Source organism: Sus scrofa, chromosome 10 (genome assembly GCF_054392235.1).
Source record: "Sus scrofa isolate SSC_HxYL_T2T_F1_AM1 chromosome 10, Sscrofa_HxYL_maternal_Yorkshire_Landrace_v2.0, whole genome shotgun sequence".
NCBI lineage: Eukaryota > Metazoa > Chordata > Mammalia > Artiodactyla > Suidae > Sus > Sus scrofa.
The window spans coordinates 1624501-1647352 of NC_139392.1; the positions used below are offsets into that span (position 1 = coordinate 1624501).

Genomic DNA, 22852 nt, shown 5'->3' on the forward strand with positions numbered 1-22852 from the left:
CAGGAGTTTGACATAGTCTCAATCTGTACTCAAGTATGTATATCATGCTACAAAAACATGGAGTGTCGATATTTAACAAACCAAGATTTACGTGTTTTTCCTAAGTACTGGAGATATGTAAAGATTAAGTATCTGTATCAAGAATAGGTTTTTTTTTTAATTAAAAGTAACATAATTACAAATGTCTTGGGACCTAGAAAAATCTTACATAAACATTGCAGTTGCCAGGTGAAGATGTGAAATACTACAAAAAAGAATTTCATTCAAATTAATGTCAATTATTAATACTATAATTTGACTAGAATGAAGATATTTTTATGCTGTATTATAGATTTATTCCATTACCTAATTTTGACTTTTATAGTTGACTTAGGTCAAAGTAGACTAGTGGAATTTAGTAAAATATCAAAAAAAAAAACCCCTACATGTGGTAATAAAATGTGGAAAATCACATTATTTTTAAACGTTAATAGTTTTATTGAACTGTAGGTTATATACCATACATTCCATCTGATTAGAATTTACATCCAGTAGTTTTTAGTTAATTCACAGTGTTGTGCAGCTGACACCTCAATCCAATGGTAGAACACTGTATCACTCCTGAACTTGATAACCACTAATAGTAATTTCTCTTTTTCTCCCCATCACTAATATGCCCACTAACCAAGACAACCACTAATCTAGATTCTGTCTACAGATTTGTGTATTTTAGACAATTCGTGTAAGTGGAATCATTTACTAGTTGATCTTCTGAGACTAATTTCCCTCATAATGTTTGCAGTGTTCATTCATGCTGTAGCATCTATCTGTACTTGATAACATTTTATTGTAAGGACAGTTTATTTATCCATTCATCATTTGATAGACGTTTGGAGAGTTTCCACTTGTCATAATATAAATAATGCTTTTATGAATATTTGCTCACATATTTCAAGTGTTTGTCTTCATTTCCCTTAGTCATATGTGCAGGTTTGGAATTGCTAGGTCAAATAATCTATTTATTTAAGGAACATCAAACTGGCTTTCAAATGACCACACCATTTTATATTACCACCAGCAATATATGAGGGTTACAAACACTCCACATTCTAGTCAATATTTGTTATTATCTCATTTTTGATTGTAGACATCCTAGTGGGTATGAAGTGCTAGCTCTTTGTTTTTATTTGTATTTCCCTAATGACTAATGATGTTGAGCCTATTTTCACAGTCTTTAGTCCTACATACTTTTTTTTTTTTGTCTTTTTGCCATTTTCTTGGGTTGCTCTCGCGGCATATGGAGGTTTCCAGGCTAGGGGTTGAATCAGAACTGTTGCTGCTGGCCTGCGTCTGCAACCTACACCACAGCTCACGGCAACGCCAGATCCTTAACCCACTGAGCAAGGCCAGGGATCGAACCCGCAACCTCATGATTCCTAGTAGGGTTTGTTAACCATTGCGCCACGACGGGAACTCCTAGTCCTACATACATTTTATTTGGAGAAATGACCAGCATATATTTTGACCATTTTGTAATTTTAAAATTTGTCTATCTTTGAACTATAAATATGTCATATATTTTAGATACCAGTCTCTTACTGGATATATAAATTGCACACTTTTTTCCCTACCATTCTGTGGGATGCATTTTCATGTTATTGATGTTATCATTTGCAACACAAATTTTAAATATGTAGCCCAATTTGTCTATTTTATTTTCTTTTGTTACTTTTTGTTACTTGACTCTTGGTGTCATATTGGTGTCATATCTAAGAAACCATAGCCTAACTCAAAATCGATGATGACAAATATATACCCTAAGTTTTCTTTTAAGTTTTAAGTCACAAATAGGTAATGAATTTTTTTTTTTCTTTGATGTTCTGAGTGTCTCATATCTTTCTGCGTGTCTGCTTACTCTGGCTAGATTCTGCAGTGAATGCTGAATGTAAATGGAGAGTAGAAATCCATGGATTGTTCCTAATCTTAAGAAACATTCTTCCACCATTAATGATGATACTAGATGGTGATATTCTATTTCTAGTGTTTTGTTTGTTGTTTTCCCTTCTGCACCCATGGCATGTGGAAGTTTCCAGGCCAGGGATCAAATCTGAGCCACAGCAGTGACAATGCCAGTTCCATAACCCACCGAGCTACCAGTGAAGTTCCTATCTCTGATGTTTTGAATGTTTCTTGTCTTTCATGAATACTTTTTGGATTTCACAAATGCCATGAGATTTTTTACTTTATTCTATTAATATAGTGTAGTAAGAAAATTGATTTTCTGATGTTTAAACAGCTTTGCATATCTGGTAAATCCTCCTTGGTCATGATGTAACACTCAAGTGCTAAGGTGTGAAAACGTTGACATCCTCCTCCTTGTGGGATAAAAATATCACCCTAGATTGGGAGCTGGGTAAGTGGGAACCCCATCTTCCTGGTCATGTCCACCCAGAGTGGAGCTTCCACCATGCTGAGCTGGAGCCATAATGGGAAACAGTTTATGGCTCAAATGCCTCAGACACTTACTACTCTTAATGAGAGTTGTTATATTTCCTTGAATAACTATTTCTCCACATACCGTATGCCCTTAGGAAAGTTTCCACAGACTCTAAGTAGTTGACATCTTTTACTGCGAGCTAAATGGTTGTTTCACCATGGAGAATGTTTACCGAGCTCTGTGTCTCACGTTTCTGAAATCCAGCCCAATAACCAGAGTCCTCTAACCTGTTAAATGAGGCATATTTTGGAAAATATCAGTGTGAACGTGTCCAGTGTGATTCTTGACAACAATACGGATATTTTTTTATCTTTTGAAAGACGTGTGTCTGTGAGTGAGTTTAAGATCCTTGGTATCAGAATGGTATTAATTCTACCTGAGATAGAAACCCAGAAAGGAAAGCTTATGTCGTGCCTCATGTACCTTTACTTCCTCGGCAGTGACAAACTCAATGGAATATTCCTTAAGCATGAGTTCCCACTTACAATTATTTTACATAATATAATTATAATTCTCAAATTCTAAAAATATACTGCCACTCAGCATAACAATTAAAGCATAATGCATAGAATATAAAAACTTAATGTTCTAAATAATTATGAAGTGTATAAGTTAACATTGAAAAATATGTTTAATTTTATAAAATATCTAAGTTATAAAATTTAAACCTTCAAATGATATTAAAATTCTAAGATTAAGATCATATTGTAGTACACTTAGGTTTTAAATTTAGAATTTCCTATGTAGTATTACATACATGAAAGAAGAAAATGACTATCTTCCTATTAAAAAGAAGAGCAAAAAATTAACATTAATGTTCATAATCTTTATTTTCAAATACTAAAGCCATGCTTCTATGTGCAAATAGGTATAATAAGCATATTAATGAATGTGCAAACCTTTTCTAATACTAGATATCATGGCCTTCAAATTAACTCGTATAAAACCTCACCCATTTTCAAAAATCTAAGTGAATATGGACTGTCTGGATAAGAAAATTGCATAAATACCATTACTCACATGTTTGAAATTGAAACAGTTTATTGACAAAATGTAATTGCTATAAAAATAATAAATATGAAAAAATAAAATTACAGCCATTGATGCATGTGGCATAAATGTCTTCTGGTAGAGATATGTTCCACTGATTCACGATCACTGTTAGATATATGTTAGCTCGTTACAACTACGTCACAGTTAGGTACTGCACCCCCAACAGTATAAGCCTGTTTTTATTCTGTAGTTGAAATAGGGATACTGGACTGGATCATTGTACACCTAGGATTTGGATATTACTGTTCAACACCTCACCCACAATGGGGGACACATTTTTGGTGAATATCTCAAGTTTTCTAACTCTTACAGAATGAACATCTTTGGTGTCTGTGTTACTATTTATTTCTCTGGAAAGTGTTTTTATAAAACCCTTTGGAGTTTCATAAGGACACACATTCCCCTGAGTATTTGGGAGTTATATTCTTGGAATTCTTTAGTAGCACCACAAAACACTTTGTCTTAGTCTTAGATTGACATCAAGAGTCCAATTTATACTACAAAACAGGAATTCTAGAGTCTCACAAAAGTTGTAATCAATTTTGCTGGAGCTGTGAAAATACTTCCCTGGGTATTTTTGTGGCAGATAATATTCTTAGATCTTGATAATTCTAGTGCAAATATTTTTCTTAGTATTTTCATAGCTTACAAAAATGTATTATTGGCAAGATTCATGTATATGATAGATTTATATCACTTTTTAAATTGGTTGTAATATTAATAGCTTAAGAGAACTGGATTTATATTTATGGTGTTGATTTTCTCTATCAAATGCTAGACTTTGAAAAGTTATTACTGGTGAAATGTACAAGATAGACTAATTGAAGAGTATATAAACTTGAATCAGTATAAAGGAAAATTATGACAAACTGATCATTTTTAAATGTATCTGACATACAGGAGTTCCTGCTGTGGCACAGTGAAATCAGTGGTGTCTTGGGAGTGTTGGGAGACAGGGTTGATCCATTGGCCAGCAAAGTGGGCTAAAGATCTGGCATTGCCATAGCTGTGGCTTCGGTCACAACTGCGGCTAGGATCTAATCCCTGGCCCCAGAACTCCATATGCTGTGGGGCAGCAAAAAAGAAAAATGTGTATGACATACAGATGAATGTAGTTTCATTGGTCTTGCCCCAAAGTTGGCTACTTCATATTATAATTTGCTTTTGATGAGGATTTTTTTTCATCTTGCAAATTAATGATACAGGAAGTGGGGGATAATTTGCTAGTCAAGGTTTTTCAACCTGGTCATCAGTCTAGCAGATGTCCAACGTTGATTTCTCAAAATCATTTGCGATTGGAGATTTCTTGGGCCTCTATCTCCTGCTTTTCCTGTAGAAGAGTCTCTCCTAAATTCAGCTGAAATGAAAAGAGTCAAGTACAAAAAATATGTGAAAAATGTCTTTATACATACTGTAGTTATCAAACTATGGCCAATGATTCTAACAGGTCATATGGCTTATGAGCAATGGAAATTTTTATTGTTTATAAATTTATAATAATTAAAAAAGAAGGATGTGCACTAGAGATTATATGTAGCTAAAAAACTAAAATATATATCCTATGGCCTTTTACAATAAAATTTGCTAACCCTAATATAGTTAAGCGATGGCAATAACAAAGCATGTGGCAAAAGGATAAGCAAGTTAATGTCAAAATATCTACTAGATTTTATGTTTCTAAAACAAAATGTCTAATGACCTTATATAAAAACCTGTCTAGTCATTTACCAAATATTACAGCTGAAAACCAAAAAACAAATTACTTAATACAAAAACCTGGGCCTGATTACATTATGTTAATAACCAATCAAATTATTCACCACACAGTACAACCTAAAACCAAACCAACTCAAACTCTGCCGTCTTGTTCTCCTCTCCTCCCAGAGACAATTTTTTATATGATGGTATTCAATGGACCTAGCTGGCTAGATCTTCTGATTTGGTTACATGACCAAAAGGGCACAAAAACTGTGTTGTAAATTTCTGCTTTGGTCTCTTCCAAAAACCAAAATTCTACACACAAATACATGGGTTTAATTTGGAAACGTAGGACAGCTCATACATCAATGAGTAGGACCCTAGGGAGCTTACTCGTTGGCTATTCCTAGTACTCTTAATGCGTTCCTCCACTTCATTTATCCTGCGGTACTCTATCCTTTGCCTGCATATAAAAGTCTTTTGTGAGTATGTCTTATGAGTCCTTTCAAAGATCCCAACGTGAGAGTCTTCGCATAATTTCAGTACCACTTCCAGAATTGTCAATAAGATGGTAAGACCATAGCTTAATATCTGAAAAGATGAAGTTGAATTTATAACTTAATATCATAAGTCATGTTCTTGCTATATGCAGTTAATTATATACATCTCAATAGCTGTATTCCAACCAGTGCAGGCTGCTTATTTTTGTAGTTTTTGGTAAGCACGTAGATCAGTGAGTGGTACACTTGTAAAGGTAAAAGTGGCATTATTTGGAATTCTAAGATGTGCTTATTGGAGTGTATACTTTACTGATTGGCTGACTTTCATACATAGGAGGATGACATTGGTTTGTGTTCATTGAGGCATTATGCCTGTGAAAGGCAGTATAGTGTGTTTATATATCATGTGTGTATATGCATGCATATGTGTATGTATACATATATATACACACATGCTCACACACACACGTTGGTAATTTATTAATGAAATAGATGTATATATGTGTACATACATATATGTGTGTATAGTGTACTCATACATATATCTTACGAAGAAACAGAATAATAAGAGGAAAATACTGAGGCTAATTTTGTTTGACCTGTTATTTACAAAATTTTCATGTTCATATGGGACCTCAGAATTATGTGTCTTGCTTTAAGGTATTTTCAGGGCATTCCTACATACTTAGGTTTTTTAAATTTCTTTTGTTTCAGCAGGCACCATAATTTGTACTCATTTATATCTGTTGACAGTAGCAGCATTTAAATTATTAAGAATATAAGGAATAATATTCTCAGCAGGAGATTTTTCGGTTTAAACAAATAAAATAATAAAATGAGAACAATATCAGGAAACCAGAGTCCTAATTCTCAACTTCCATTAGCCAGAAAGTTCAAATACAACTGAACTTTAGAAAAATGGCATCAGGACTAAATAAGCTCAATTTCCCTGTAAGTTTTAACCCAGTTTAATCCTAAAATCAATAGAAACTGAAAACACAGTCAGAATCTTGGTCAAAAATGTTATTATAACCTTAAAAATAAGGGGCAACTTCAAATTCATAATTAAGGAGAAAGGGAAGAAAGAAAGAGAAAAAAGAATTTAAAAAGAAGGAAGAAATGAGGAAATAAAGAGGACAATTTATTTGCCCAGATGCTACAGCAGAAAAAATTGAAAAGGAAACACATAAAAGTGAGCTATAATGGATTATTCAAAGATTATCTGCTTTTATGTTATTAAAAATATCTTCAACCGGTTAACTCTGTAGACTTAGCTGCTTAAAATAAGCTCTGGAATCAGCTTAGTGCTGTGCTTAATACATTTAATACATTTTCCACATGGAAAAACAACCACCTCTTCTAACCTACATTGCTTGATGTTTTAAAATGTACAGCCCGTATTGATCCAAGAGAAAGTGATTTCTGTTATATTTCACAGTAAATTTTACATGGGAAAACAATCCTCAATGCTCCATTTTAACACAGGGCTTTCTCCCTCCCTCCAGTACCCTGCCACCGTGCACACGCGCGCGCGCGCGCACACACACACACACACACACACACTTTCTCTTCCCCAGCACAGTTCTAAGTTACCTTTTTGGGAAGTTCATGTAAATCAAATATTTGAGTATTTCACAGAGTATTATGTAAGAGAGTATTATGTATTATGTAAGAGAGAACTAAAAAACTAGTATTATATAGTTTATGTCATTACTATAAAAATGTTTATTAAGTAAAATAAAATGTAAATGAAACTGTCCGGACAGTAAATTGATGCCATCTTAGAAACTGACTATAATTCTATGTGTGTGTATCTATATAGTCACTATTGTAGTCATTAGAGTAACTAAAAAGGAAGATTTCAGGAATTTCAAAAACATAAACTTTAAGCTGTAACAAGTTCCCAAAAAGTTAAATTTACATAGAGTTGCTGCAAGACAGAATATTTAGACTTGCATATTTATTATTGCTTCAAGGTGCTGTATAATTTTTAGCAGTGTCATTTAATTGTTACTCATGGCAGAAACCAAAAAGTTAGTAACAATTTTTAAAGTTTTCTTATTTAGAAAATCTAATAATTCCTCAGTAGGGTTGAAATGTGTTATGACTAACATTTTAAATGAAATTGGCATTTCATAGTCTGCCTTACATATGCATCAGGTGACATAAAAACTGAGGCTGTCATAAAAGAATAACAAAAACAAATCCCCAAAGCAAAACAAAACAACAAAAGTGACAGATTGAATGGCAAGTGGAGCACTGAACCTTTCTAGCACATGCAAACACAAATCAATTATACTTAAATGTTTTTGAATTGTTTCTGTATGAAGTAGAGAAATAAGTTGCACAAAGGATAGCAAAAAAAAAATTGAACTTAGAAATATATGAGAAAATAATATACTACATTAAACTTATTATGTAATACTTTAAAATTTAGAATATGATGTGTAAAATTGGGGTTAAAAAGAATACATTTTAATATCTCAAAGATTTTTAATTTTTTAATTTTTTATTTTATCTGTTATAGTTGGTTTGTGTTGTTCTGTCAATTTCCATTATACAGAAAATTGACCCAGTCACACATATATAGTTTCTTTTTCTCACATTATCCCATATCATATTCCATCATAAGTGACTAGATATAATTCCCTGTGCTATACAGTAGGATCTCATTGCTCATCCACTCCAAATGCAATAGTTTGCAACTATTAACCCCAGACTCTTTGTCCATCCCACTCCCTCCCTGCCCCCTTGGCATACTTTTAATTTTGATAGACATGAGGGAAAGGAAAGAGGCTTGGACATATTCCAAATTTCCTGTAAACTAATATTCTAAGTCACCAATTACAAAATTTGCAATTTTGTGTTCTCTATTAACCTACTTCTAAAAAGCTCAAAACCTTGTAAATTTGTTTTCATGACTCCTTACTTTTACCTGTCTCTCTGTTCATTAGTTCAAACAACACTCATTTAGTTTCAGAATCCATTTTTTATTAAATAAAAATACGATGGAGTATAATTTATCGGAATCAAAACAGTTATTTTTACTAGAACTTTTGATCTGGTCATCACTAATCCTTTTTATTGCTTGATCTTTTTTCCTGATTATATGTGCAAAATTCTACATAGCTTTATTGATGCCAGATGGACAGTTTCCTCTCCCTTCTCAGATGAATTGACCAGTAATATTCACTTGCATTTTATGAGTTGTATTATGTAATCCCACTACTATTACCAGTTGTTTGCATCTGCTAATAATGCCTGACCACAGGCATTGGTCAGGCATTGATGCCTGATACAGGCATCAATCTGTATGAAAATGAGTGACCTAGTTAGTGGTGAATTAACACACCCATATTCTTACTTGGAAGACTTAATACAAGTTAAATAATTGAAGAAAATCTGATATAAAAGAAACGTGAAAAGTTCAATTTTTGAGTGGGATTGTAAGAATAAGAAGCAGTTAATACCGTCTTTATTTGTAGATGACATAAAATATTATAGACAGGCCTAAAGTCTCCACCAAAAGCTTTTAAAACTAATAAATATATTCAATAAAGTTGCAGGATACAAATTTAATATATAAAAATTAGTTGTGTTTATATAAATTAATAATGAATCATCTGAAAAAAAATTTAAAAATCCTGTTCACAGTAGCATCAAAAACAATAAAATAGGAATAAATTTATCAAGCAAGTAAAAGATCTGAACAATGAAAACTGGAAAACTGTGATGAAAGAAATTATCAAGGAAATAGATGAAAATTTAACCCGCATACATGCGTATAAGAAATAATATTGTTAAAATGTCCATACTCCTCAAAGCCATCTGTAGTTTCAGTGCAAACTCTATCAAAATTCCAATGACAATTTTTGCAGAAATAGAGACAATAATCCTATAACTTGTATGGAGCCACAAAAGATCCTGGATATTCTGAGAAATCTTGAGAAAGAAGAACTTCCTGAACTTCCTTAACTTCAAATTATACTACTGTAGTATTCAAAACAGCTAAAGCAATTAAAACAGTATGGAAAAAATCAACACTTAGACCCATGGAAAAGAATAGAGAGCTCAAAAATACAAGCAGGTAATGTAAAGTCAACTACTATTTGAAAAGGCAGTGAAGATACTCATTTGGGAAAGGATCATCTTCTCTATGAATGCTGGGAAAACCGGATATCCACAAGCAGAAAAGTTAAATTGGGCCCTGTCTCCCATCATTCACAAAAAGTAACCTAAAATGGATTAAAGATTTATACAAGCAATGGAACCATAAATGTCCCACAAAAAAATTATAGGGAAAAAGTTCCTCAACGATGGTTTTACAACTGATTTTTTGGATATGACACCAAAAGCATATACATAAAAAGCAAAAATCAATAAGTGGGAATTTTATGTCAATCTAAAAATGTTGGCAACAACAAGGTCCTACTGTATAACACAGGGAACTCTATAAGTAGTATTCTGTGATAAATCATAATGGAAAACAATATGAAAATTTTATATACCTGTATCTGTATAATTGAATCACTTTGCCATACAGCAGAAATTAACATTGTAAATCAACCATACATAAATAAAATTTAAAAAAATGTTTCAGACAGCAAAGAATCAATATCATACTGTTTTGATTACTGTAGCTTTAGTTTGAAGTCAAGGAGCATGATACCTTTAGCTTTGTTATTTTTTATCAAGATTGCTTTGGCAGTTCAGGGTGTTTAGTGGTTCTGTATACATTTTAGAATTATTGTTTCTAATACTGTGAAAAATGTCACAGGTATTTTGGTAGTAATTACATTAAATCCATAGATTGCTTTTGGTAATGTGCACATGTTAAAAACATCTTCCAATCCAAGGATCGGATATCTTTCCATTTATTTGTATCATTTTCACATTCCCTTATTAATGTTTTACAGTTTTCAGAGTAAATGACTTTCACTCCCTTTGTTTATTCCTAGGTATTTTAATCTTTTAAATGTGATCATAAATAGGATTATCATTTATTTTTGCTTTCTCTTTCTAACAGTGTTTAGAAGAGCAGTGGATTTCTGAATATTAACCTTGTACCCTACAACTCTACTGAATTCATTTATTCTAATAGTTTCTTAGTGATGTTTTAGAATTATCTGTATATAGTATCGTGCCATTTGCAAATCGTGACAGTTTACCTCTTCCCTTCCAATAATTTGGATGCCTCTTACTTTTTTACTGATGGTTGTGTCTAGGACTTCCAATACTATATTAAATAAAAATGGTGAGGGTAGGCATCCTTGTCTTCCTGATTTTAGAAAAACTGTTTGCCTTTCACATCTGATTATAATTAGCTGTGTTTGTCATACATGGCTATGTTGAGATAATGATCTCTCTATATCAATTGTGATAAGGATTTTTATCATGAATGGCTATTGAATTTTGTTAAATGCTTCTTCTGTGTCTATTGAGATGATCATATAATTGTATCTTTCCTTTTTTTTTAATGTGGTATACCACATTGATTAATTTGTGAATATTGAATGATCCTTGCTTGCATCACTGAATAAGTCCTACCTAATCATGGTGTATGATCCTTATGTATTGTTGAATTTGTTTTGCTAATTTTTTTGAGAATTTTTTCATCTATATTCATCAGATATATTGGCCTATAATTTTTTGGGAGGAGTGTCTTTGGTTTTGATACCAGGGTACTGATGGCCTCATAGAATGAATTTGGAAATATTCCATGCTCTTGAGTTTTTTAGAAAATATAGGGATTAGCTCTTCTTTAAATATTTGTAGAATTCCACTGTGAACCATCCTCTGTGGACTTGTTTGCTGAGAGAATTATTATAGATTCAAATTCTTTACTAGTGATTGGTCTGTTCAGATTGTCTATTTCTTCTTGATTTAGTCTTGGAAGGTTATGTGTTTCTAGAAATTTGTCCATTTCTTCTAGGTTGTTCAATTTGTTGGAATCTAATTGTCCATAGTATTCACTTACGATTCTTTTGCATCTCTGTGGGATTAGTTGTTAATTCTCCACTTTCATTTGTTATTTTAACTATCTCAGTCCTCACTCTTTTCTTCTTTTTCACCCTGGTGGAAGAGTTATTACTTCTGTTTTATCTTTTCAAGGAATTAGCTTTTTGTTTCACTGATCATTTCTACGTTTTTTTTTTCATGGCTGCACCCACGGCATATGGAAAATTCGGCGCCAGAGACTGAATCCAAGCCATAGCTGTGACTTACGCTGCAGCTGCAGCAATGCTGGATCCTTTAAGCCACTGAGCCAGGCCAGGCTCCAACCTGCACCTACCCAGAGAGCAAGCCCCCATAGACTCTTTTTGTGCCTGTGTTTGTGTGGGTTTTTTTTTAAGATGGAAAATTTTATGTTACACACACTTTTTTTTTACTTTTCATTTCACTTTGTTGTGTCAGTTTCTGCTGTACAGTGTCATGACTCAGATGAATATATACATACATTCTTCTCATATTATCTTCTGATTCTTAACCCACTATGCCTCCACAAGGACTCCTCTACTGTTTTTGTTTTGCTTCTATTATATTTATTTCCATTCTGATCTTTATTATTTTCTTCCTTCTGCTAATTGTGGGCTTATTCCTTTTTTCTTTTTCTAATTCCTCTAGATGGAATATTAAGTTGTTTACTTGAGAGGGAAGATGAATATACGTGATAGGTAGATAGATAGAAAATAGCTAGCTGTAGATACACATATGCACAGTAAGATAGCACTCAGACATAAAAATAGAATGAGGAGTTCCCGTCGTGGCGCAGTGGTTAACGAATCCGACTAAGAACCATGAGGTTGCGGGTTCGGTCCCTGCCCTTGCTCAGTGGGTTAAGGATCCGGCGTTGCCGTGAGCTGTGGTGGAGGTTGCAGACGCGGCTCGGATCCTGCGTTGCTGTGCCTCTGGCGTAGGCCGGTGGCTACAGCTCCGATTCAACCCCTAGCCTGGGAACCTCCATATGCCGCGGGAGCGGCCCAAGAAATAGCAACAACAACAACAACAAAGACAAAAGACAAAAAAAAAAAAAATAGAATGAGATTCTGCTATTTTCAACAACATGGATGGACCTAGAGAGAATTATGCATAGTTAAGTAATTCAGACAAAGACAGTATTCTATATTATCACTTATATGTGGGCCCTAAAAAATAAAACAAATGAATGTATATAACAAAAACAGGCTCACAGATATAGAAAACTGGTGTTGATCAGTGAGGAAAGAGAAGGGGAAGAGGGTGAAAGAGGAATTAAGAGATACAAACTACTATGTGTAATATAAATGAGTAACAAGGAAATATTGTATAGCACAAGGAACTATAGCCATTATTTTGTAATAACTTTGGAATATAATCTGTAAAAATATCGAATCACTATGTTGCACACCTGAAACTAATATAACATTGTAAATCAACTGTACTTTAACAGCAGAAATACAATAAATAAAATGAAAATGCAACCCATGGAGAGGGATAAATTTTCAAACCATATATTTTTATAAGGAAATAGTATCTAAAATGTAGAAAGAATTCTTACAGCTCAATAGCAGAAAACCAGTCAGAGAATATAAGGAGCAAAGGATCTGAACAGTTTTCCAAAGAAGACATACATTTTGCACACAGGTATGAGAAAGATAAACATCACTAATATATTTAAAATGCAAATTAAAACCATAATGAGATATCACCTTACACATGTTAGAATAACTACCATCACCAAGAGAGAACAATGTTGGCAAAGATGTGGAGAAAGGGAAACTTGTTCACTGTTGGTGGGACTATAATTTAGTACAGGCACTAGGGAAACAGTATGGAGGTTCCTTAAAAAAATAAAAACAGCACTATCGTAAGACCCCACTTCTGTCATTCCTACTTCTGGATATATATCCAAAGGAAATTAAAATAGGACATTGAAAAGATATCTGCATTCTCATGTTTATTGTGGTGTAAATCATAATAGCCAGATGTAGAAACAGCCTAAGTTTCCATCAATAGATGAATGGACAAAAATATATTTTATATTCATTATTATCTGGCATGAGAAAGAAATCCTATCATTTGTGACATCGATGGACCTTGATGGCATTATATAAGAGATTTATAAGTCAGACATAGACAAATACCATGTGATAACCACTGACATATGGAATCTAAAAGGCCAAATCATGAGAAGAAAAAGTAGGATAGTGGTTACCAGGGCCTTAAGGGTTGGGGAATTTGGGGAGATGTTCAAAGGGCACGAACTTGTAGTTAGTACGTGATTTGAGTTCTGGGCATCTAAGGCACAGTACCGTATTTATAGTCAACAATTATTATATACTTCAAAATTGGTAAGAGACTTAATGTTCTCCCCACAAAAAGAAATAACTATGTGAGGTAATAGAGGTCTTAGCTAATGCTATTATGGAAATCATACTGTAATATATAAATGTATCAAATCAATACTTCGTACACTTTAAACCTGATAATTTTTATGTATTAGTTATATCTCAAAAAAGCAAAAAAAAATAATCTTGGGAAAACATTGTTTAAACAGCTAAGCATTCACCAACTATACCATGTTGTCAAAAGCAAGATGATAATATTCCTTCCAAAATAAGTTATCAACAGGTAGGTTCAATTTATTTAGGTTCAAACAATTATATGGAGTTTGAACTATATAGGGAATTTTTTTAGAGTTTCCACTGTGGCTCAGTGGGTTATGAACCTGACTAGTATCCATGAGGACATGGGTTCTATTCCTGGCTTCACTCAGTGGGTTAAGGATCTGGTGTTGCCAGATGAGGTGTGGTGTAGGTTGCAGACATGGCCCAGATCTGGCATTGCTGTGGGTGTGGCATAGGCCGGCAGCTGCAACTCAGATTCAGCCCCTAGCCTGGGAACTACCATATGCCACAGGTGTGGCCCTAAAAAGCAAAAAATAAATAAAAAATAAAAACAGCCAAGTAATGTTAACGCAGTAGATGATGTGAATTTACAACCCATCCTTCTCGTTTCCGCTACCTAGACATTCATCTATACAATAGTTAGTGAGCATCTGGTCAAGGTTCTGTCCTATGTCTCCTGTATGTTTCTCAGTAGAAAAGCGCAGTAATAACTTCAGTTGGAACATCAGGTAAATTGTAAAATAGAGAAAAATTTAAAATATAACATATACACATTAATATAAGGTATGTGATATATATTACATAATATACACATGTGCATATATATGTATACATATACACCTATATACATATGATGTGTGTATGTGTATAATGTATATAACACACACATTGCACATATCTTATGTATACGTAATATATATACATTAAGATTTATAGTTTATAAATCAAAATAATTGAATTCTTATTTGCCCATATGAAAATTTTATAAAATATTTAACACATAATGTGCATTTTTCTAAAATTTTTGAAATGGCTATACTTCATTTTTTCATATTTAGAAAAATCAGTGTCAACAACAAGTGAATGTCATATTTTTAAATTACCTTATTTTTAAACAGTTAAGATTTCAGAAATCTCTGACAGAGATATTTCACTTCAATAAAGCTTTCTACACATATTTAGGATAAGTACGTTCTCATAATTTAGCATACACTTGTTATCTTGTGTTTTTGCTAATTAAACAAAGACCCTAGTGAACTGATTTTGTTTCACATACAGATAGAAAGATACATAGAAAGATGAATGGATGTAGACAGAGACAGAAGATAATCCTTTATGTATATCTGAAGCCTATGTTTCAAAAGACATCCTGTTGTAATTAGAGTGATTCAGAAAACTATCCCAAAACATTTTACAGTTATTCATTAGTCTATTTATAAAAATGCTTAGATTTTTTTAAAGTAAAAGTAATAGAGATTTATTAGAGAAAACCGGGAATAAACTGAGCAGATGTTATATTTTTGAAAGAGATGTCTTAAAATACTGCTTGCCTGCCTGCCTGCCTTCCTCCTCTTCTTTTCTTTCTAATTTTTTTCCTGTCTCTCCATGTGTCTGCAAGTAAATGAATATTCCAAGACAAGCCGCTAGAGTATGATTTGGAAAATTATGTCAGAGAAAACAAATGTCTTTTAAATGGCACTCTAATGGCCCCAAAGAGTTAATGAACCTGACATTCTCCATGAACCAGACTCATTTTAAAGACACCCTTTCACAGATGAGGTGTGTGGCTAATTATATTTGCACATTTGGCTAGCTGCTTAGTCATGCAAAGTGAGTGATATTATGCGCCATGAGTCACCACTGTATTGCCATATGGACATAATTTTCCAAATATCTATATTTTATCAAGACTTTGTGATAATAGTGTCTTACTATGTAATAAAATGTAAGATGATTTTTGTAAAATTGTTTCCCGCTATTAAATATGTTAGGAGTAACATTTTAAATATTTTTAAAGTGATTGTAACTATTGTAAAATTCTATTTTTAATGAAATAAATGTTGAAATGAAGTTAAACAGCAGTAACTGTTCTACTTTTTACATGGAAATCTCCATCAGGAGATTCTTACAGAGTCTAGTGAAGTATTTGGGAGGCATTCATGAGAGAGAAATCAATAGAGGACAATATGATTCATGCTGTCTTCTGCAAAGTATAACGCAGGTATACAGTTTCTTTCATAATCATTTTGTGACAAGTTCTATTTGATACAGAAAATTATCTGAACAGGATTAACAGTACATTTATATCACATTTTGAAATCAAGAACTTTGTATGTCTGTTGCTGACTTTAATGGCAAAATTTAATATTGACTTAACCTCTTAGGTTTCACCTAAACTGATAACTGTGAGCATCAACATTATACCAGCAAATTAAAAATGTAGGGCAACGGATTATATCAATTAGGGCTGTTTTTAAGATGAAATCTGAAAATCCAAGTCTAAATGAATGGTGTCTTGGTTAGGTAGTATAATGAATAAGATACATTGTTATTTAGTATTAGCAGAAAAACTGTGCAACAGTCAGAATTATTTTTTATTTCCTAGAATTTCTTTTTTTTATTCTGTAGGTATTTTTATAGTTCCATCTGATCTTCATGACACATACTGAAGATGAGAAATATTTTTTTGGATTGAAGTATAGTTAATTTACAATGTTGTGTTAGTTTCAGGTATACAGCAAAGTGATTCACCTCTACCTATCTGTATTCTTTTTCAGATTTTTCCACTTTAGATTATTACAAGATATTGAATATCATTTCCTGTGCCATACAGTAGGTTCTTAGTGTTTATTTTATATTAATAGCATGTATCTATTAATCCCATAGTCCTAATGTATTCCTCACCCCATCCTTTGCCCTTTGGTAACCATAAATTTGTGTTTTATGTGTGCATTTGTTTCTGTTTTGTAAGTTCACTTGTATCTTTTAGATTTCACATTTGATATCATATATTTGTCTTTCTCTGTCTGAACTTATTTCATTCATTGATTAAATTTAGAACATCCATGTCACCCCAAAGGGCAATATTTCATTCTTTTTTTATGTCTGGGTAATATTCCAATGTATATGTAAATCATATCTTTTTCTGCTGATCTGTGATGGAAACTTAGGTTGCTTCCATGTCTTGGCTATAGTGATGCTATGAATATTGAGGTGCAGGTGCACTTATCTTGTAAAATTAGAGTTTTCCTCTTTTCAGGGTATATGCCTAGGAGTGAGATGGCTGGATCATATGGCAACTCTTATTTAGTTTTTTTTAAAGGAATCTCCATGCTGTTATCCATAGTGACTACCCCCAATTTATATTCCAAGCAGTGGTGTATGAGGGTTCCTTTTTTTTTCGTATCTTCTCCAGTATTCATTACTTGGAGACTTTTAGATGACATATTCTGACCAGTAATGGGGTGATAGCGCGTGTGGTTTTGATTTGTGTTTCTCTGATATGAACGATAGGGAAAATCTTTTCACAGGCTGGTTGGCCATCTGTGTGTCTTTTTTAAAAGAATGTCTATTTAAGTTTTCTCCCTATTTCTTGATTTGATTATGTGTTTTTTTTTGTTTTTTGTTTTTTGTTTTTTTTAGATTGAGTTGTTGAATGAGCTGCTTGTATATTTTGGAAATTAAGCCCTTGTCCATCACACCCTTTGCAAATATTTTCTCCCAGCCTGTAGGTAATTGTTTTGCTTTGTTCAGGTTTCCTTTGCTATGAAAGAGCTTATGTCTGTCTCTCTCTCTCTCTTTTATTTATTTTTTTATTTTTGCTCCTATTTCTTTTGCTTTGGGAGACTGATCTAAAAAAATATTGCTGTGTCAGAGAATGCTTTGCCTACATTGTCTTCTAGGAGTTTTATGTCTTCTTATACTTAAGTCTTTAAGCCATTTTGAGGTTATTTTTATATATGGTATGAGGGAGTGTTCTAACTTCATTGATTTACATTCAGCTGTCCAACTTTCCCAGCACCCACTTGCTAAAGAGACTTTTTTCCATTCTTGCCCCCTTTGTCAAAAAACTGACTGTAGGTCTGAGGGTTTATTTCTGGACTCTCTATGCTGTTCTAATGATTTGTGTGTCTGTTGTTGTGCCAGTACCACACTTTTTGTTGTTGTTGTTAGTGTAGCTTTGTAGTATTCTCTGAAGTCTGGGAGGGTTATCCCAGGACTCAGGATTGCTTTGGCAATTTTGGGATTTTTATGATTACAAATAAATTTTAGGATTAATATTCTAGTTCTAAGAAAAAAGTTAGCGGTGGAGTTCCCTGGTGCCCTAGTGAAGTAAGAATATGGCATTGTCACTGCTGTGGCTTGGGTCACTGCTGTGGCATGGGATTGATTCCTGTCCCAGGAACAGTGCGTGCCATGGGCATAATAGGTAATTTGATATGGATCACGTTGAACCTGTAGATTGCTTCGGGTAGTGTGGCCGTTTTCACAATACTAATTCTTCCAATCCAGGAGCGTGGGATAGCTTTCCATTTCTTTGAATCATCTTCAGTTTCCTTTATCAGTGTTTCATAGTTCTCAGCATATAAGTCTCTCACCTACTTGGTCATGTTTCTTCCTAATTATTTTTGACACAACTTTAAATGGGATTTTTTAAAATTTTACTTTTTCTGATATTTCATGGTTAGTGGAAAGAGATACTATGTATTTCTGCATGTTAATGTTATTTTTTTAAGTTAGTGGCTCTCCCAAATTTTATAGTTTAATAACTTGTACTACATTAGCAGTTAATTTAATGTTACTGAAAAATTAAAATTTGTTAAATTTGGAAAATATCCCAAATTTCTTATTTGTGTGTATATGTGTTTACAATTTCATATGTGTCACTTAGGACTCCTGTGTTTTGAACAGACAGCTGTATAAGGAAATATATTGAATTGAATTAATTTTTAAAAATTGGTGCAAGTCTTGCACTGAGTATGGTTCAATTCCAAAGATTAAACAATACTATATGGTCAGCTTTCTTATCTGTAGAACAGGTTTTCTGCTGTCTTCAGTCTAAGACTCCTAGTATGACATCAGCCTTCATTTGATGTACCCGGCAGAAAACATGGGGTGTGTCTATGTTTCTCCTTCTAAAAAAATCAAATAAAAATATTCCCTTTCTCGGTCTGTTCTCATAGCTAAAAGGATGTGATTTTTACTTTGTCCAGCCTGAGTTTGGTTGATTAATTCTAAACTCAGGGATAAAATCAATTTCTCCAAGTATATAGATAATAATTGAGAATGAATAATTCTTCCAAGGAAATTGGCATGCTATTTCCAAAAATGCAGTGCATGCATGTTGAGGTGGAATAGCATTTCCTGTGTTAATCATGACATAATATGACATAATGTATACGTTGCACCCCCGTCCAGCCTCCTCCTCACCAAATATTTGATGGAATCACTTGACACGTTGTGGACACTGATGTCCGTTCTTTCTATTTCCTCTTCCTTGACATCTTGGCCCTCTGCTGCCTACCTCTTCTCTCCTGTATAGTATTGCTGGTTGATATCTGCTGCTATCTAATATTTTATCATTTGTTCAATTGATTGGTCAGGAATGACCCACTAATTATAGAAAGGTGTTAACTCTGCAGTTGTTCAAACTTTCAGGAGTTAAGTGTATGCAATTCTACAATTTTATGTGCCTTCTGATTTGGTGGCATCTTATTTCTTGTACACCTGATGTTATGTTAGTTTTTGTCGTCATTTGTCTTTTTAAGTAACCTTGACTTACGGAAATCATAAAGGCTGAATGCTCAGAAAAGACCACCACCAAGTTGAGAAGTGAGGCATGAAGGGACAATGGGGGAAAGAGAAAGAAAGGGAGGGATAAATGAAGGACTAATAACCCAAATGAAGAAAAACATTCTTCTATTCCCTCCTCAAACTTCCTGAAGTAGGTAAGAAGTATTTGTCTTTAAAGTCTCTAAGGATGCCAAACAATAATAAAACATCCTTTTATTTAAACTATAGTATAGTTGATTGACAATGTTTTGTCAATTTATGGTGTATAGCATAGTGAACCAGGCATATGTGTATGTGTGTGTGTGTGTACACACACATTCCTTTTCTCGTACCATCTTCCATCATGTTATGTGTCAAGAGATTGGGTATAGTTCCCTGTGCTGTACAGTAAGGCCCCACTGCTTATCCATTCTAAATGTAATAGTCTCCCCCTCTCAACCCCAAACTGTCCCCTGCCCCCTGGCAATCACAGATCTGTTCTCCCTGTCCATGGTCTATTTTAGTTTCATATATAGGATCATTTTTGCCATATTTTAGATTCCACATATAAGTCATATCATATGGTATTTGTCTTTCTCTTTCTGATTTACTTCACTCAGTATGATAATCTCTAGTTGTATCCATGTCGCTGCAAATGGCATCATTTGTCCTTTTTCATGGCTGAGTAGTATTCCACTGTATTTATGTACCACATCTTCTTAATCCATTCATCTATTGATGGACCTTTAGGTTGTTTGCATGTCTGGGCTATTGCAAATAGTGCTGCAATGAACATAGGGGTGCATGTATCTTTTTCAATGGAAGTTTTGTCTGAATATATGCCTAGGAGTGGGATTGCTGAATCATATGTAATTCTATATTTAGTTTTCTGCGTAACCTTCATACTGTTTTCCATAGTGGTTGTAGCAACTTACATTTCTACCAACAGTCAAGGAGGCTCCCTTTCTCCACACCCCTTCTAGCATTCGTTACTTGTAGACTTACTAGTGATAGCCATTCTCACTGGTGTGAGGTGGTACCTCCTTGTAGTTATGATTTGGACTTCTCTAATAACTAGAGATGTTGAAAATTATTTTTTCATGTGCCTGTTGGCCATCCATATGTCTTCTATAGAGAAATGTCTAGTAAGGTCAGATACTGTGAAACTCCTGGAGGAAAACAAAGGCAGAATACTCTTTGACATAAATCACAGCAACATCTCATTTGACCCACCTCCTAGAATAATGACAATAAAGACAAAAAATAAACCAGGAGTTCACATTGTGGCTCAGCAGTAACAAAATCCTACTAGTATCCATGGGGATGCAGGATCAATCCCTGGCCTCGCTCAGTGAGTTAAGGATTCAGTGTTGCCATGAGCTGCAGCATGGGCTGCAAATGCTCCTTGGATCTGGTGTTGCTGTGGCTGTAGCACAGGCCAGCAGCTGCAGCCCTGATTGGGAACTTCCATATGCTGCAGTTGCAGCACTAAAAAAAAGTGGGAAAAAAAAAGAAAAAAAAAGCAAGATAAACCAGTGGGATGTAATTAAACTTAAAAGCTTTTCCACAGCAAAAGAAACTATTTTTAAAAAATGAAAGGACAACCCACAGAATGGGAGAAAATCTTTACCAATGATACAACAGACAAGGGCCTAATCTCCAAAATACACAAACAGCCTCATACAACTCAACATCAACAACAAAACAACCCAATCAAGAAATGGGCAGAAGACCTAAATAAACCGTCTTTCATGGGCCTGGATTTGTGTTGCTGTACATAGTATCTTTTTTTTTAATGTAAATTTACTTTGGTACAAAAATAATTGAATATGGTTATATTTCACATAAAATAATCTAGAATTTGAAAACCCAAATTTATAGAATTTAGATTATCACTTCCCAAGTTGAGTTCAGAATTGTACATTTTATTTACAAAATGTTTACATTGTATTTTACCTTTCAGACATTTAGGTGAATATAAAGTGAAGCAATTAAGCCTTTTGCATCAATGTGAAACAACCCTAATATAAAAACAAAAGTATGTGTTCAGTGAACCAGGGCTTTAGAAGAATTCTTATGTGTTCACAAAATGAAAAACAAGGCTTTAAATCACTTTTGCGTGTCTCGATAGAAATAAATTTTATTCTAGTTTATGAAAACTTTTAAATTTGCTGTGTATAAGATACTATGCTAAACCTTCTGTGGACATAAATTCACCTAATGATTTTATCCAGGCATTTTTTTTTTTTTAATTGGAGAAACCAAGCTTAGACAGTTTAGGCTGTGTCCCTTTTAAAGGTACTAGAAGGAGGATCAGTGTAAAGCTCTGACATCTAAATCTTTTCCTCTCAAAGATACTTATAAATGACAGTGTTACAGTGTCATGAATAATTTATTATCAATATTTATGCTCTTTACATACAATGGCAGACCTGCTAATGAAATCAGTATAGTGAAAATTAGTGATTAATTTCATTCTTGTCTAACAATTAGTTTTGAAATAAGAATTATTCTAAATAAAGTTTTTTCAAAAGTTGAAAACATCCACATAAATACAAGCTAATAATCTATATAGCAAAATATATTTTTGGATTATAGACATAATATGTACCCTACATAAATAAAAAATGCATTTACTGTTTGCACAAAGGCTGTGATAACAAAATAAATGACCATACTGAAGATAGGAAGGCATGAATCTGCTTTTCTCACTTTTGATAATTTCACTGTGTTGTTCAAAGGTTTATTCTGGACGTTTGGAACTATTCAAGTGGATAATTGAGTTTGGGGGAACTCAAATGATAGATGGAATTGGTGTTAATTAAAGTACTTGCCTCAGGCCTTTACAGTGCTCTCTAAAAGAAAATAACATCCCCTCAAAGCAGCCACTGCCAAATTTTTTTCCTAATATCCTCTTCTAAAATGTAGAAAATAAACTATGTTCCTCTATAAAAATGATTCACAAC

The 22852-nt window shown here is 33.5% G+C and overlaps 2 long non-coding RNA genes across 2 annotated transcripts in view; one reads left to right on the plus strand and one right to left on the minus strand.

The window, feature by feature from the left end:
* LOC146398752 (uncharacterized) overlaps positions 1–22852 on the plus strand; it is a 95907-nt gene that overhangs the window by 27279 nt on the left and 45776 nt on the right. The gene's annotated exons all lie outside the window — the stretch shown is intronic.
* The window catches only part of LOC146398753 (uncharacterized), a 244947-nt gene continuing 223933 nt past the window's right edge, over positions 1839–22852 (minus strand). The window contains exon 5 of the long non-coding RNA XR_014817217.1: positions 1839–4886. This is a non-coding gene — a long non-coding RNA (uncharacterized LOC146398753). The remainder of the gene's footprint in view (positions 4887–22852) is intronic.